Source organism: Xiphophorus hellerii, chromosome 4 (assembly GCF_003331165.1).
Source record: "Xiphophorus hellerii strain 12219 chromosome 4, Xiphophorus_hellerii-4.1, whole genome shotgun sequence".
Taxonomy (NCBI): Eukaryota; Metazoa; Chordata; class Actinopteri; order Cyprinodontiformes; family Poeciliidae; genus Xiphophorus; species Xiphophorus hellerii.
Genome location: NC_045675.1, coordinates 26,077,455 through 26,091,826, shown reverse-complemented (window position 1 = coordinate 26,091,826; position 14,372 = coordinate 26,077,455). Strand labels below are relative to the sequence as shown.

Below are 14,372 nucleotides of genomic sequence, written 5' to 3'. Positions count from 1 at the left end.
TCGACATGGAATGCAATAATTTAGACCCAATTCATCAGTGACCAGGCGTAACGGTTCGAACTTTTAACAGAGCATTAACAGTCCGAATGGCTTTATTTTATTTCTTCCTCTCCCTCCAAACGCAGCAGAGGAGAGTTATTTTGCAACTGAAATATTGCTCGTAAAAAGCGCACAAGCTGACAATAACAGCTGACAGTAAGTGCTGACATGTGTACACACTCAATCACTGCTGGCATTTGAAAGGCAGGAAAATGTGCGTCAGGGAGCAGAGGATGGCACGCTACATCTCAGTCATGATAAAATGGCATTTTTAGTCCCACTCTGAACGGCAATAAAAATCAGACACATGTACTCGTGCCTTAAGGCTTTTTGGAACCAGCTTCCAGATCTTTCAGTACGTTTTAGCACCTTGATAATGTCACAACCAGTTTATGGTAATATAAGAAGAACGATTTCTTGGAGCTGTGTCCCTTTTAATAGGAAGTCAAATGTTCTGAGAAAGGCAAAATTGATTTGGCTGAACTTTTCATAACTAGTAAAAGAAACAATCTGGACAAGCTTTGGATCTACAGAAAACATTGATGCAAAACAGAATACAAAAATATGAGACATTATACTTGACCAGCTGGTAGATATTTACTTCAGTCATTTCACCATATTCCCTTTATCTGGGCTGAACATCTCTCTGTAGATCGCACAGTTTCAGACTCCAAATATTTGAGTACAAATTGACAGAAACTGCAAGCATACAAGACGGCAAAGAGATGAAGTAGTAGTGAACCTACTTTAATGATCTGCTAGCAAGTTGCTCTAAAAACTCTTCCATGTGGATGTTTGAGTGAAAGAAGACAACCTCAGCTAAGTTAGCTAGCTTTAGTGTCAGTGAGGTGTGCAACAATATCAGAGAAGGCACAAAAATCTCCAAGAAGTTATTTTTAGAGAACCACATTTACCACGGAGGTATCCCAGCTGTCAAGTATTGAACTTGGAGTAAGATGGCGTTGCATAAAAAGAAGGCTCAACATAAAGTAAGTAAACATTAAATAAGTGACTTGCTGTGTTTTAACCTTTGCAGATTTCAACCTATGAATCATGATTTAGAAATGCTGGGAACTGTTGTTATAATGTCAAAATTTACAAACAGATTAGGGCTGAGAGAAATGGTTTAGAAATAAAATCTCATATTTTCTTTCATACCAAATCAGATTTCCATCAACTTCCCCTCACAATTTTTCCTTAAAGTGATTACAAATGACAGAAAATATGTAGTTTAAAAAAAGAATTTTATATTAATTTCTTTTATGAGTTGACTGAAATAAAAGCAGAAATAAAAAGAAGAACACATTTGTCAAACAAGATGATGGTTCTTGGGTGAGATGACAGCATTATGAACTGTGAAAATGCAAGAGTGCATTGATGGGGGGGACAAAATCCAACTTTACCAAGAATCAAATCTTCAAAAAGAGAAAATTTTATCAATAAAACTGATTTTTCACCCAGGCCTAAGACAGATACTCATGTTTACAGATAGTACTCACTAATATTGGATTCTAAAGGCCAGGTTAAAATCTAGGTAAATTAAGACTGTAGAGAAAAAGCAAATGAAATCTAAACTAAGCAAGTGTTTATGTAGACATTGCAGTTGTTCAACATTATCTCGGCTAAAATGAAGAAGACTACAGAAGGAAGTTTCTTACAGAGCATGTCAGTTTGATGTTTTACGCCTGCTTCGATAAGTAATTATGCTCTACAGATATTCTAGCATAATGAAATGGGTTTATACAAGATCAGAACGATAATAAATGAATAGAAAGTAATACAAAGTTTTTAGAAATTTGGTCAGTTTTATACTGAGAAAATTCATAAAAATAAATAAATACAGTGAAAAATAAACAGTTTAACGTGCCTGGGTTTGAAACTAACATCATACAGCTACAAAATGGAAATCATGAAGTAGAAATGGATGGGTATAAAATCAGGTTTCAGAGTTGGCAAGTAGACAAATTAACCCAGAGACGATTCAAACTGGTTAAAAGCATTTACCACTTAAAAGGTAGCTTTGGTTTACTGAATGGTGATCTGAGGATGGTACTAAGATGCAATATGTGAATTGAAACATTTAGGTTGAACTGAGGTGACAGTTGCCCACCATTAAATGTCTAAGTGCCCTCAGGCAAGACACTTAACCCCCACATCTACTAGTCTGTGTTTTATGTGTATCAGTGTGTATTTTGGTCTGCAGATGGGTAACTGACTAGCAGAGCAAACCTGAAAGGACTATATAAGTGCAGTCAATTTAGCGTTGTAACACCTCATTGGCAGTGGATGTTTGCTTAGCCTGAGCTTTCATTCGTCACCTCTGAACTCTCTACTTTGAACAAATGAAGTCAGAAACACCTGGAGCTGCAAAATGGTTATATAGTACAATTAGCCTGCATCTCTAAGGGCAACACCGCATGTTTGCTTAAACATATTTACCTTATTCAGACATCCGACGGTCCTGTTCAAACAACTGCTGCCACCGTGACCATCGTGCCATCCATTACAAGGGGATGAACATCCCCCCCCCCTCCCCTCCCCAACACACACACACACCCTTGTCATAAAACAGCAATCCAGCTCTGAGTGGACAGTCACACTTTGACCCAGAACACTAAGAAAGCACAAATTTGCTTGCTTTGTCCTCCGACTGTCGCTAGTATACACAAACTCTTATCCGTCACATCTTCAATCAACCTCCCCCGTTCTAAAGGTCTGCCTGCTCTCAGTTTCTCCGGCATCAATGTGCTTGTCGAGTTGAGACTCAAAGCTAACAGGTTGCCTCTGAGACGTGGCGTTCGTCCAGTTTGTGTCAACATCCAATCTAGTTTCTGAACAAGTTACAGTGACGCGGGATCGTTTTAAGTGTGACATATTTTGACACGTGATCGTCCAAGTATTCCTCTTCACAGCCATAAACAGCGAAGCTAAGTTTACGTTCCTCCGGAGAGATTTGGGTCTCTCGCTCTCCAGCAAATACTAACAACCTGAGAACTACTTTATGGGTATAGTTTTAGTAGACAATTTAGACTGTTGGCTATAAAAATACAGCTAGCTCACAAGAAGAACATCTTGTACTTTTTCCGTTGTCGTTTTTCAAGGCTTATTAACTGTTGGTATGATTACAAACCCCTTTTATTAAAAAATGTGTTTTGCCTTCAAACTAAATCACAACACAATAGGAAGGGAGAAACTGAAGGCTTAATAGAAACAGACAGAGCTGCTCAGTTTCAGGTTTTATTGTCGTCCATGTAAATTCCTCATCATCACATCGGCACAAATCTGCCGTTAGTTGCTGAGTGAACTAAAAACACAAGCACGTTATTTTCAAACCAATCACTGCAGTCTAAATCACTCACATTAAAGCTACAAGATTGCTGCTCTAGCTGTTTAGACAAATGTCCACACTGCAAATGTTTTTATCATGGCCAATAAGCTTTATGGTAATGGCACTGAAGCCAAAAGAAAACAACATGCACTCCCTGCAACTGCGCAGCGTGATCTGTCCAAATCCATTAGGGGTTTTTTTTTCTCCCCCCTCTGAACTGTTGCTTTATTTGCTTGTATAAGGTCTTTACTCCTGAGATTAACTGTTCTTTCTATTGATTTCCCTCAGCTGAGGAACTGCGTGATGCAGTTTATCACGGCATGGCACGCGTTTCTAGTCCAAATGAAGGTTTCTGTTTCATCGCAGTGATAGAATAATGAGGAATAGAGGAAAGAAATGCAGTTTTATAAGATATGAGGTTCGTGATGAATGTTTAATATGGACAGAGAGAGGAAGTCAGAATTTGGGAGGACACCAGAGTCTCTCTGGGTTCTCTGTACCCAGAGAGAACATGCTAACTTCACACAGAAGGACTGAAAGCCGGAAGTACCTTGTTGCTTCAAGGGAATGGTGCTACTAACTGTGCCACCTTTCACTTTGGTTTTTAAAGGAATTATTCCTCATTTTGAACAATAAAATTACAGTTTATCTAAAAAAAATTATGGAAAATTAGTTTTTCATTTTTTGTTCTTTATACTAAAGATAGACACTTGTGTTTAAAAATGATGCAAGGCTATTCTCATTTATTTTGCCAATGCTTAGATTGTGTTGTTGGCAGAGTACTCTAGCATTTTTTACAATATTACAGATACAAAACGAAGACAGAAAAACTTTTTAGATGTTGATTATAAGCAAAGCACTGCAACGTCTATTCTCATAAAGTCCATCCTTGCTCTCTGCTACGCTAAAGCTAGCTTCCCACAACGGAATCTGTCGTGAATGCTCATGAAAGTTAGCGTAGCCACCAATGACGGCAGATAGACAATTTTCCTGTAACTTTCTCCACCATTGGCGCATGGACAAGCATGATTGACAGCGTTAAGATCTGCCCCCTGGATCTGATTGGTTGTTTCTGAGTGGGACCGCTGCATTTCTGCAGATGCCTCTACAACCAGAGTAAGAAGGCATTTTTTCACAAATTATCTGTCTCATGTTAAACTGTCACAACATAGTGGCAGTTTCAATAAACAAGTAAAAAACATTGTTAATAAATGTTGCATACAGCAGCTTTAAGTCAATCAGATGCGGTTTACACTCCACTTTTTTCCCCATTGAGCCTGGCGTGCAACACTATATTCTACTCTGTGCATATTACCGCGTTGCTTCGGGTGACATGCAGCCAGAACATTATAACAGCTTTCTTAACCGAGTTAAGTGTCAGAGAACGTGCTGTGAAAAGAACTTCAGTGCTCTTATCATTGGTGAGTAAGTGTAACACTGATAGAGTTAATTTGATCAACTTCACTGTAGCGTCCGACCAGGTCTCAGCTATCAGCGTATGCCTAATCCTAAATGACTCGAGTTGGTGCTTAGAGCAAAACAAATCCTGATTGGGACATCTGTGCTATGGATGGAAAAATGAAATAAATGACAAAATTACAGCTCCAGATTTTATCCTACTTTTGTTTGTTTAGTGATGTGAACATTTTTCTTCCTTAGTTAAACCATGTGTGGGCAAAAGCTGCTTTGAAAAATGTAGCTTTATAGGTAAACCGTTAAGCCATAAAGCATTTGTTTCAACATGTGCTGCTAGTGAGATGAATCCAGACTGATTTCGTAAACACCAACAGATTTTTACTAAAAACAGACCTTATTTTTCCGGAGAAATTCAAGTTCTAGCTAAACCTCCTTCTTTGCTTTACTCTGCTGCGACTGTGTAATTTGCGGATGTTCTCTAATTTACTCATCAATATCACAAGTGAGGCTGGTGTCATCTGAGAAGCAAGCGTTATTTTTTTTTTTTTAGCCTCTTTGATTCGGCAGATGACAGTGGATTCTGCGCTATGATTAGGGCGACAGGGACAGATCCTCCCACACGCTGCCACCGTGCAACAGTATTGATGTGCTCTGAGGCATTCCCGCACATCACTTCTTCAAAGCCCTTTTCATGCTCTACACTAAGCTCGACACACACATGCAAAAAAAAACAAAAAAAAAAAACATCTTTATAAAAGTGGTGTGACATTTTCCTCCCGAATTTGGGAGGACACTAAACTGCTTTCTTTCAACAAACTAAACAGCTTTCTGCAACAATCGTTTAAGTGGAATATTCAATTAATTAAGTGGAGATGAAAAATTACCATATGCGAGTTGCAGGGAAGAAGATAATCAGTGTCAGAATCAAGTGAAGCACGGCTGAGTAATGAGGTCATGTTGCTTATGAGAGGATGAATGAAGATGGTATTGAAAGCAGTGGCGTTTTAGACATGCTAAAGCGACGACGACAAGAAAAAGAAAGGAGAAAAAAAAATCAACCAACTTGAATTGGCTTTTCTTTCTAAGAACACACACGGCACAATACTTAAAAACCAAAAGCAAATGAGACAGCGTTTCTGCTGCACTAATCACTGTGCACAGGCTATAAAAGACAATATCTTTATAGCCAGTGTGGGGGGGGAGAGCTGAATCTAACCTGGGCTCTCATCCCAGGAAAAGATGGATCACCAGTTTTATGGCAAAAGCAGCAACTGTGCAACAAGCACTCAGTGTTCTTTTTTCTGCTGTAACTGGCAATTCACAAATTAGAAATCTAATCAATGCTGCAGAAACGACTGCAGAGTTGCATATTGCTTTACAGCTTCACGGCCACATACTGTATGGCCGACAAAATGGTAGGCACGGGGGAAAAAAGAACAAAGGATTTAACTCACTCAACAACAACATGGAATAAGATGTAAAGATTAGCAAAATTAAGAGAACACTTCTTATTCTTACTTTTCTCTGATGAAGCGTTTGTCTCGAGCTCAAGCGTATATATCGTAGTGGGCAGACAATACGTTGTAAAGATACTAAACCGAACTGCATTTAGTCTGTAGATCTGTACCATCACTAAAATTTCTGCAACCATTTTTCCTTCAAGTACAGTAGTAGTGTTTGTGTACTTGTTTATTACAAATTTTTTCACATTTGTTTATTTGCGTCTATCTAAAACATTTAAAACATCAAAACACAAATGCAGCTTTGGAAGATGAAATGTGAGGTTAGTTGTTACGTTATTGGCTGGAGTTTGCAAAACAGCCAATCCAGAAAAGGCATGTATTGTCCCTTTCGCTGATTGGCTGTAACCCCAAGAGCGGAGATAAGGAAGACTGTATGTGCTAGCTCTTGCGGTAGCGCAAAGATGGCTTCGTCTGTACGTTTGAAGTTTGAAATGCTAAAATAGGAAAGTAAAAGCGTCTCAAGAATTTGTGGATTCTAGCTATTCAAATAATCACAACAAGCAGGTTAAATATATATCTGATGAATAATTTAGATTTTTGCCTGAACTCAAATTTACAAAATGTTGTCTGCATTACTTTTAAACAGCTGATATTTTTAAAAGCCTCACAGAAACAGCCAACTCAGATTCAACTTGTGCAACAAAATTGCATATTGGCATGGCGACCTTAAAGCTATATCAACTGACTGGGAAAAGACTGGATTGAAATTTTCAACCTGTCAGGGCTGATTAGCCTAAAACTCTACCATTTCCAGTCATAGTCAAAATTTTTACTCCATCTCCACCCAACTCAACTGTATTTTTTTCGATAGAAATATGCAGTAAAGCAATAAATAGACATAAATTAAGACAAAGTTTAACAACTAACATAATAAAAAATGTCAGGTGATAAACTTCCTTTGGACACCAATAAAAAATAACTGAAGAAATCAAATATGAATTTACGGTGAGTAACATTTACCTTCTCCCTGAACATTGCATGCTTGTAAAAACTTTTTTTTTTTTTAAAAAAAGCCCTGTATATGAACACCAAGTGAATTATGCATCTTGACATTTACTAACGACAGCAATTTTATAAACAAAACAAAGGCAAAAAGGTTATATCTTTAGACCAAAAATGCATCAATTCCCCTATTTAAAGCTAAATATTAAAGAGCTATTAACATCCCTGAAGGTATTTGAAAGTCCATCTAAATTAGTGTGAACAAGCCAAATCCTTCCTTAGCTTGCCTTTAGTTGGTGTGTGGCCATGAGATGATGGCAGCCTTACAAAGCCAACATAATCCTCCTGTCCTGGACTAATCTAATGCCTCAGACCTCTAAACAAACATGGTTAAACTCCCTTGTTCCACTGCGTTTCTTTTGATATACAACCCAACGCAGAACAGGTTCTGTACTGCAAAAATCACCACTGAGCAAGTTGGGGAGGGGAATTCCACATTTGAGAAAATGTATATTTCATGAGCGAAGACTTTTAAGCCAACATCTGCAAAGGCAACTGAGAAAAAGACAGAAAGCTATTATACTATCACTTTTACATTCAGTTCCCAACAGCTTGTTTGTCGCCAACGTTAAACTGTCAAATAAGACGGGGATTTGCTTGAGTCGCGTTGCTCGCGTTCCGACGCCAAGTGCTAAATTTCTAATTTCTCCTCACATCTGATGGCTCTGTTAGACTCATAAAGATGTGTCTGGCAAATTACTACAAAAGCAAAGCTCTCCAACACCTTCGTCACGATGAGAACACATTACTTCTAAAAAAAAAAAAAAAAAAAAAAAAAAAAAAAGATTTCTGCTGGACAGAAATTGAAAAGACAATTGGACAAAAACAAACCTGCTCTCTTGACAGTAGAGAAGGCTGACAAAAATAAAATAAAACCAAGACTGCTGAGATGAGCCACAGCCAACGGGAAGCATCAGACCTTCTACATGAATGAATTAAATTTTAGGGCAAATCCTCTGGGCCTCATGTTGGGATATTACCATCCTTCGTATTGATTCTAGTATGACACGAGAGGAGGAATGTGTAATAAATCTGAAGATAAAACACCCTTGCAAGTAGAAAATCAATGACAGACAAGTTGGTAAAGAATGCATACAGATTAACCACTCCTAAAGCTTCTGCAAACAACTTTAATCATTACAGGTACAAGAACTAAATGACACTCATTCCTGTAAAGCTGTTATGCTGCTCTTCACCCTAAAGCTGTTCATTTGGTCAGATGACTCACTACAATTGATATGCTCTGCACTTTGCAGTTGAGAGATCTCAGATTTATCAATTATTTATGCTTTTTATATTTTTAAAGCCGTGTGTGGATCGCTACTGAGCACTTCCTGTATGTCACAGAAAATTGTTTTCTGAACGAGACCCTAATTCAGAACTCTGCAAAAAAAGCAAAAGCTAAAACAAAACCGCGGGTCTGGTACTGACTGACTGCTATGCCAAGTTCTGCCAATGTGTTACCAAGGCTGGCTAAACGCTCGCCGCACGTTAGCTCTGCGTGACACACAGCGTGACAGGGTGTGAACAGTTCAATGGGGTGGATTCAATTCTTTTACGTTTTTTTGGTCCAGTAGGACAAGCCAACAGTCTAAACATATAGCCGTGTGCAATTATGTTATTAGCCAACAATGCAGCGAGCTCAGTGAGAACAATTAAACTTCTCAACGTTCCTTTTATTGCTTTGGGAGCTTGTGGATTTATATACACAAACAAGAAACCACTCATTCAAACAGAAAAAAAATACACTTTCACACATTGTGTTCTCCATGAATGGCTTGGGTGTATGATGAAACTCCTTGGCTAAGTGTTGGCTCTTCTTTTACGGCAGGCATTTCAAACGTTTTACGGATCTTATTATGTTTTTCTGAGGATGAAGATATTTCTTGAAAACAGTCAGTTCATAGTTTTGCAGTCTTTTGTAATTTTTTTAACTGTGTTAAAAAAAACACAGTTTTTCAGGCAGGTAAAAGAAAAAGCAACAGGTTTTGTTTCAGACCCTTTTTGATTATAGAATTGCTTTGAATCATTTTTCTAACTCTATTTCAAGGAATTCAGGTAATGGGAGTTCAGTAGAATATAATACTACAGAGTTTCCCACAGAAAACCTGATATGCCCGGTGAAAGGGATGCTAGGGCAGTTCACCAGAATGCTAAAAAATGTTGCTAGTTACAACAATTCAGAGATCCAAAAGCAGGTATTATAAATAGAGTGTGCAAGGGCAACAAGGTGGTGAAGAGACGGCACAATTGGTGCCCACACCCCTCCACACCCAGTTCAACTATAAACCTAGCTTAATCTTGTCTTTGCCATCTCTGGTGTAAAAAACACCCTATTTAAAACAAACAACGCTAAGCTTGGTGGAGGGGCAAATAAAGACTGGTGGCCCACCGGGCTTATAATACACTGAGGGAAAGCATGTTCCAATAAGAGGTCTGTGAGTTATTTTGGGTTCATCAGTGAAAGTAAATCATATTTCCATCATTTAACATGTAACAACAGTGATAACAATAAGGTTTTCAATAATATAACAAAAGAAATTCAGTCATACCTAAGATTTGACTACTTTTATGATTATCTTCATTATAAATATAATTAAGAAACCGAGATATGGGAGAAATAAGTTGATACAAAATCGTTAGGTAATTACATAGTTAAGATATGTTTTGTTTACAGTTACAAAATGGAAACACATTGATACAATAAGCATATGGAAAACTAATATCTCAAAATGGCTAATAGATAAATTCACCAAGAACCTGTGCAAACAACGGTATATTTAAAAGGAATTTTCTGGAAAAAAACAAATACAAAGATTAAACTCAACTTCTGTGTTGACCAGACTTTATTGAGTTGTAATTAGGGGCTGGTTATTTAGTCCCTTTCCCATTTTAAACTTTTTACAGAATCCGTCATTTCAGCCTAGTATTTTTTCATAAAGGCCTACTGAGCGTGTCAATTCATACTCAAACTAGAGACGGTTTCTTTTGTGTTTTAGCAACCGCTGACTAAGTAATTTGTTATCAACTCTTATCTCATGTGACTTCAATAAACAATGTCTAATAATTAGAGGTCATTTAAACCATTCAGCACGCCAAAGATCATGTACAAAATGGCAGCGTGTGGGTTTGAAATGGGGTAGGAACTAGTGGAGGAGAGAACTGAACTGGAGGCCACAAACACAGTACGTTATTATATCCTCTCCAAATAAGACAAATAGATTTCTTATTTGGAAATAAATAGCATTTGAGGTGTTAATACGGTATTATTTAGTCCTGGTTGTTTCATGCCCAACGTTTGGGGGTGTGAACTGAACCCACTTCCTGCAGGACATTTTTGTACCAACCATGTGTCAATTCCTAACCTATAGGGAGACATGTTGTACTGGCTTTGACGACTGCCAATTAAAATAATGTCCTTCACTCCTCTGCAAGCAAGAAGTAGGAATGTGACACCAATAAACAATATCTACCAGATAGAGCTGGGTTAGACTTATTGTGCTTTAATTAAAAGCCCTAAACGACCAAAGCAGTCCAAAATGGGCATCAGAACAAAAACAAAAAAAACCCTCCATGAGTCATTACAACTAAATAAAGCAGTCTGCAAAGGTTTGACAATAACAACTGGTAAGTGACAAAACAGAGAAATATAGATATGAAATGGGTGACAACCTGGGTGAAGGGCTAAATTGAACTTTTAGAAGTATATTAAAGCAGCTTATTTAAGTTTTTGATGTGGACAAGGTGTTATGGTGGTTTAGTTCATGCAGCAGGTCAAAACACTAACACAGTGATTAACTTCCTCTACTCCCAGACACTCAAATCACCAAAAGAAGATTGTCCTAAATGTCCAAATGCATTTGTTTAACTACTAGCCACCATTTTGTGGCATTTAAAGTTTCATTAATAAAGACTTTATTTGAAGACATAACCAATGCCAGAAGGAACCCATGTTCACACTGTTCTTACAGCTGGCCCAGTTACAGAAAGGAAACATGTGGAGAGAGTATATGAAGCCTTTCATTTTCAGTTTTTCTGTGGGTCCATTCCACTCAGGACCCCCTGGGGTCCCACGGTTCTTACTCTGTCCTGCTAATGTTTCACCACAACAGTGTTTCCACACACGTAAAGGGGCAATATGAGTGCACTCAAACATGTGTGTTTCTTTCTTTTTTACAGTTAATAAATGTTATTGTCCCCAGAGGGGGGATAACTGACTGTAGCGTTCCCCCAGCTAAAGAAATGTAGTTAGCAGTTACCCAAATGTAGCAGCTCTTTTTTTTTTAGCTACTTCCAGGACAGCAGAAAGTCTAAAAAAAAAAAAGCAAGCAGAACTGAGTTAGCTTGGCGTAATGAGCTAACTACCGTGAGAGTAAGGTTAGCAGGCTGTAACACAATGAGCTCAGAGTGCAGTCAGCCCTGGCTAGCTGCTGCATGCTGTGTTACAGCTAGCCTCCTAACGTTAAATGGCTAACGAGTCGTAGCAATGTTAACAATGACAGAAAAGGATTAAAAATGGGACAAACTTACCGACTTAACTAAACAGTCCTATTCCAAACCGCTCTCCGTCCATGGCGGCGTGCGCTCCGTGTAAAGAATAAATCAACGTGCAGGCGGCTGAGTTGCAGTAAAACCTCTAAATACAATCTGAAGCTCTAGTAGAAACCAGTGGCAGCGCACTCCCCCAGACACCCAGCACAAGAGAGGAGGGGAGGCCAGCGATTCACTGGACTTCTGCCATCACACTTCGAGACACCGTCCACAGCGAAAACAGCCGAGTCCCAGGCGCATTTTCGCCGCTGCCTTCCCGAGCCCCAAGCGAAAGCGGTTCGTCGGTCGCGGGCTTCTGCAAATGAATTCCACGGTGAACGGCTTTCCATCCAGGTTAATTCCTCCGCGTTCGCCCGTTTGTGAAAGAGAGCGCCGCGTTTGCGTCTTCGTGTGGGAACCGATACAATGTAGTCAAGCAGCAGGCGAGCAGCGGCAGCAGCAAGGGGGAGCGACTAGGAAATCCAGGAGAGGAGCGTCGGATTGAACTGTTACGCTCTCTCCAACAGCTCCTCTGAGCGAAAGGAAAAGGTGGAACTGGATCAACCGGACTGCGATTTGACGAGCCGGGTTTTCAATGGGGAAAGGTCCACCATTTGATCCCAGCAGCAGCAGCAGCAGCCATGAGTTGACACACACAGAAGCATTTGTGTGGTGGTGTCTGGGGGAGGGAGAAGGATTTTAGAAGTACTGGGGTCACGAGTTCAAGTTGACTCAATCCCCAGTTTTGAATTTGTTTCGTACCTCTCACCCACAAGGTCAACAATGTCGCTCACTGTGAAAGTTGTATGTTTTTTTTTTTACCCTATGAATTTGGAACAACAATCATAAACATTAGATAAAATGACACAAAACTGACTGACATCACTTGATTAAGCCTATTAAACCAGAGACTGTGGCACATAAACATTAATGCAGACGAGTCAATTGGTCAGAGGTTAGAATAAACCCATTTTTCCTTGATTGCCACTGACCGGTCAAATTCTGATTTCCATAAATAATCAAAATACTTAGCTAGCCATCACATAAACGGATATGTGATGGCTAGATGGATGCAACATGGCTTGTTTACAGATACATAACAGAGTTAGTGTATCAAGTTATTTTATTATTAGCTGATTATGATGCTGAGCTGTTGGTTGTTCTTTCACTCAGTGATTTGTTCATTAAATATTCTTCCAAAAAATAAAATTAGACATTTATATATGCAGGAATATTCTTCAAAAGATTTGGGAGAACATTCAATTCTCAAATTAACACCAGGAACCAAAATGAAGGAAATGGGTGCTACATGTTGAGAAAAGAATATTATGTCTATTTCATACCTATTTGAAGAGCAAAATCAATAAAAACCAGCCAAAGTATTGCTTATTATGCATATAGTATATCATTATCAGCTGTAGTTTTTTTAATAGTACTTTTTTTCCCCCATTTTACACCAATAACAGAGTCGTGCATAGAAATTTTAGGGGGTGCAGGTGCTCAAGAATATAAAAAAAAGGTACCTTGTGTGGCACAAGGAACTACCTTAGCATGAGATTTACTACAAGCCACGTAAAACATTGTAAAACATAAAAAAAAAAAAATCTGAAGGACACATAACTTAATAAGACATGACATTAAGAGCCTTTTTAATATTTAAACTGGCGAAAACTAGTAGATTATCGGCAGGTGTTACTGGCGGTGGTATGCACACAGATGAATATGGGGATTTCTTTGCCAGTAGTCGGCTGTTAGGTGTTTTAATTAAAACATTGCTCTTGTTGACCTTTTCCATGCAAGTTAAAGCCGCCCATTGGAGTGAAGAACTTATATCATAATGATAAATTGAGTGTCATGCTGGAGGCAGGGAAACGACAGATTCATCATCCTGCTCCTCTCGTCAGCGGGTCCGAATTAAAAGAAAAAACAAACAAAAAAAACAAGACAAACAAAAAAGATAAGGCAGGTTAAAGATTTTGAAAATTCTTATGTTTTATTAGAAAGCTTGATGGATGTCATCCCGTTTGATTTGGAGATGAATAAGTAGAACGACACGTGGAAGGTGCCTGAAACTCTGACTACACAACGGAAATCAATGCTGAGGTCAGAACTTGATAAAAACAAACTGAACGTGTTACACTCCTGTCTGAATTTAGCCGTGTTCTCAGTCCCAGTGAAGTCAATCTTTTAGCAAACAACCAAAGGGGAGTACGGGCAGGGGACTGCGGGGGGCACGAGTCATAAAAAATCATGCCAACAATAAGATCCTTCCAGATCTGTCACAGTTTCAGCTCTCATAGCTCTACAGATAACCTTTCATGTTTACGAGCTTCAAACGCTGCAAACGGCTTTAAGTCGTCTTGCTCGGCGCCGGTTTCCCTGGCAACAAGGATATGATAATGTTGCCTTTGACATGACAGAAGGAATCATCTCGCTAACAAACAGAGACAACAGGCGCAGGGAGGGCTCGGGGAGAGGAAGGGGAGGGGGCTGAATTAATGGACTCATTTTCACACTGAGGGAGACACAGCAGC

General features: G+C 38.9%; 1 protein-coding gene across 1 annotated transcript in view; it reads right to left on the bottom strand.

Annotated features, from left to right (window-relative positions):
• Window positions 1-12,319, bottom strand: part of znf609b (zinc finger protein 609b) — a 97,205-nt gene extending 84,886 nt beyond the window's left edge. The window contains exon 1 of the mRNA XM_032560220.1: window positions 11,839-12,319. The gene's annotated coding sequence lies outside the window, so the exon portion shown is untranslated. The remainder of the gene's footprint in view (window positions 1-11,838) is intronic.
• Window positions 12,320-14,372: the final 2,053 nt, after the last annotated feature.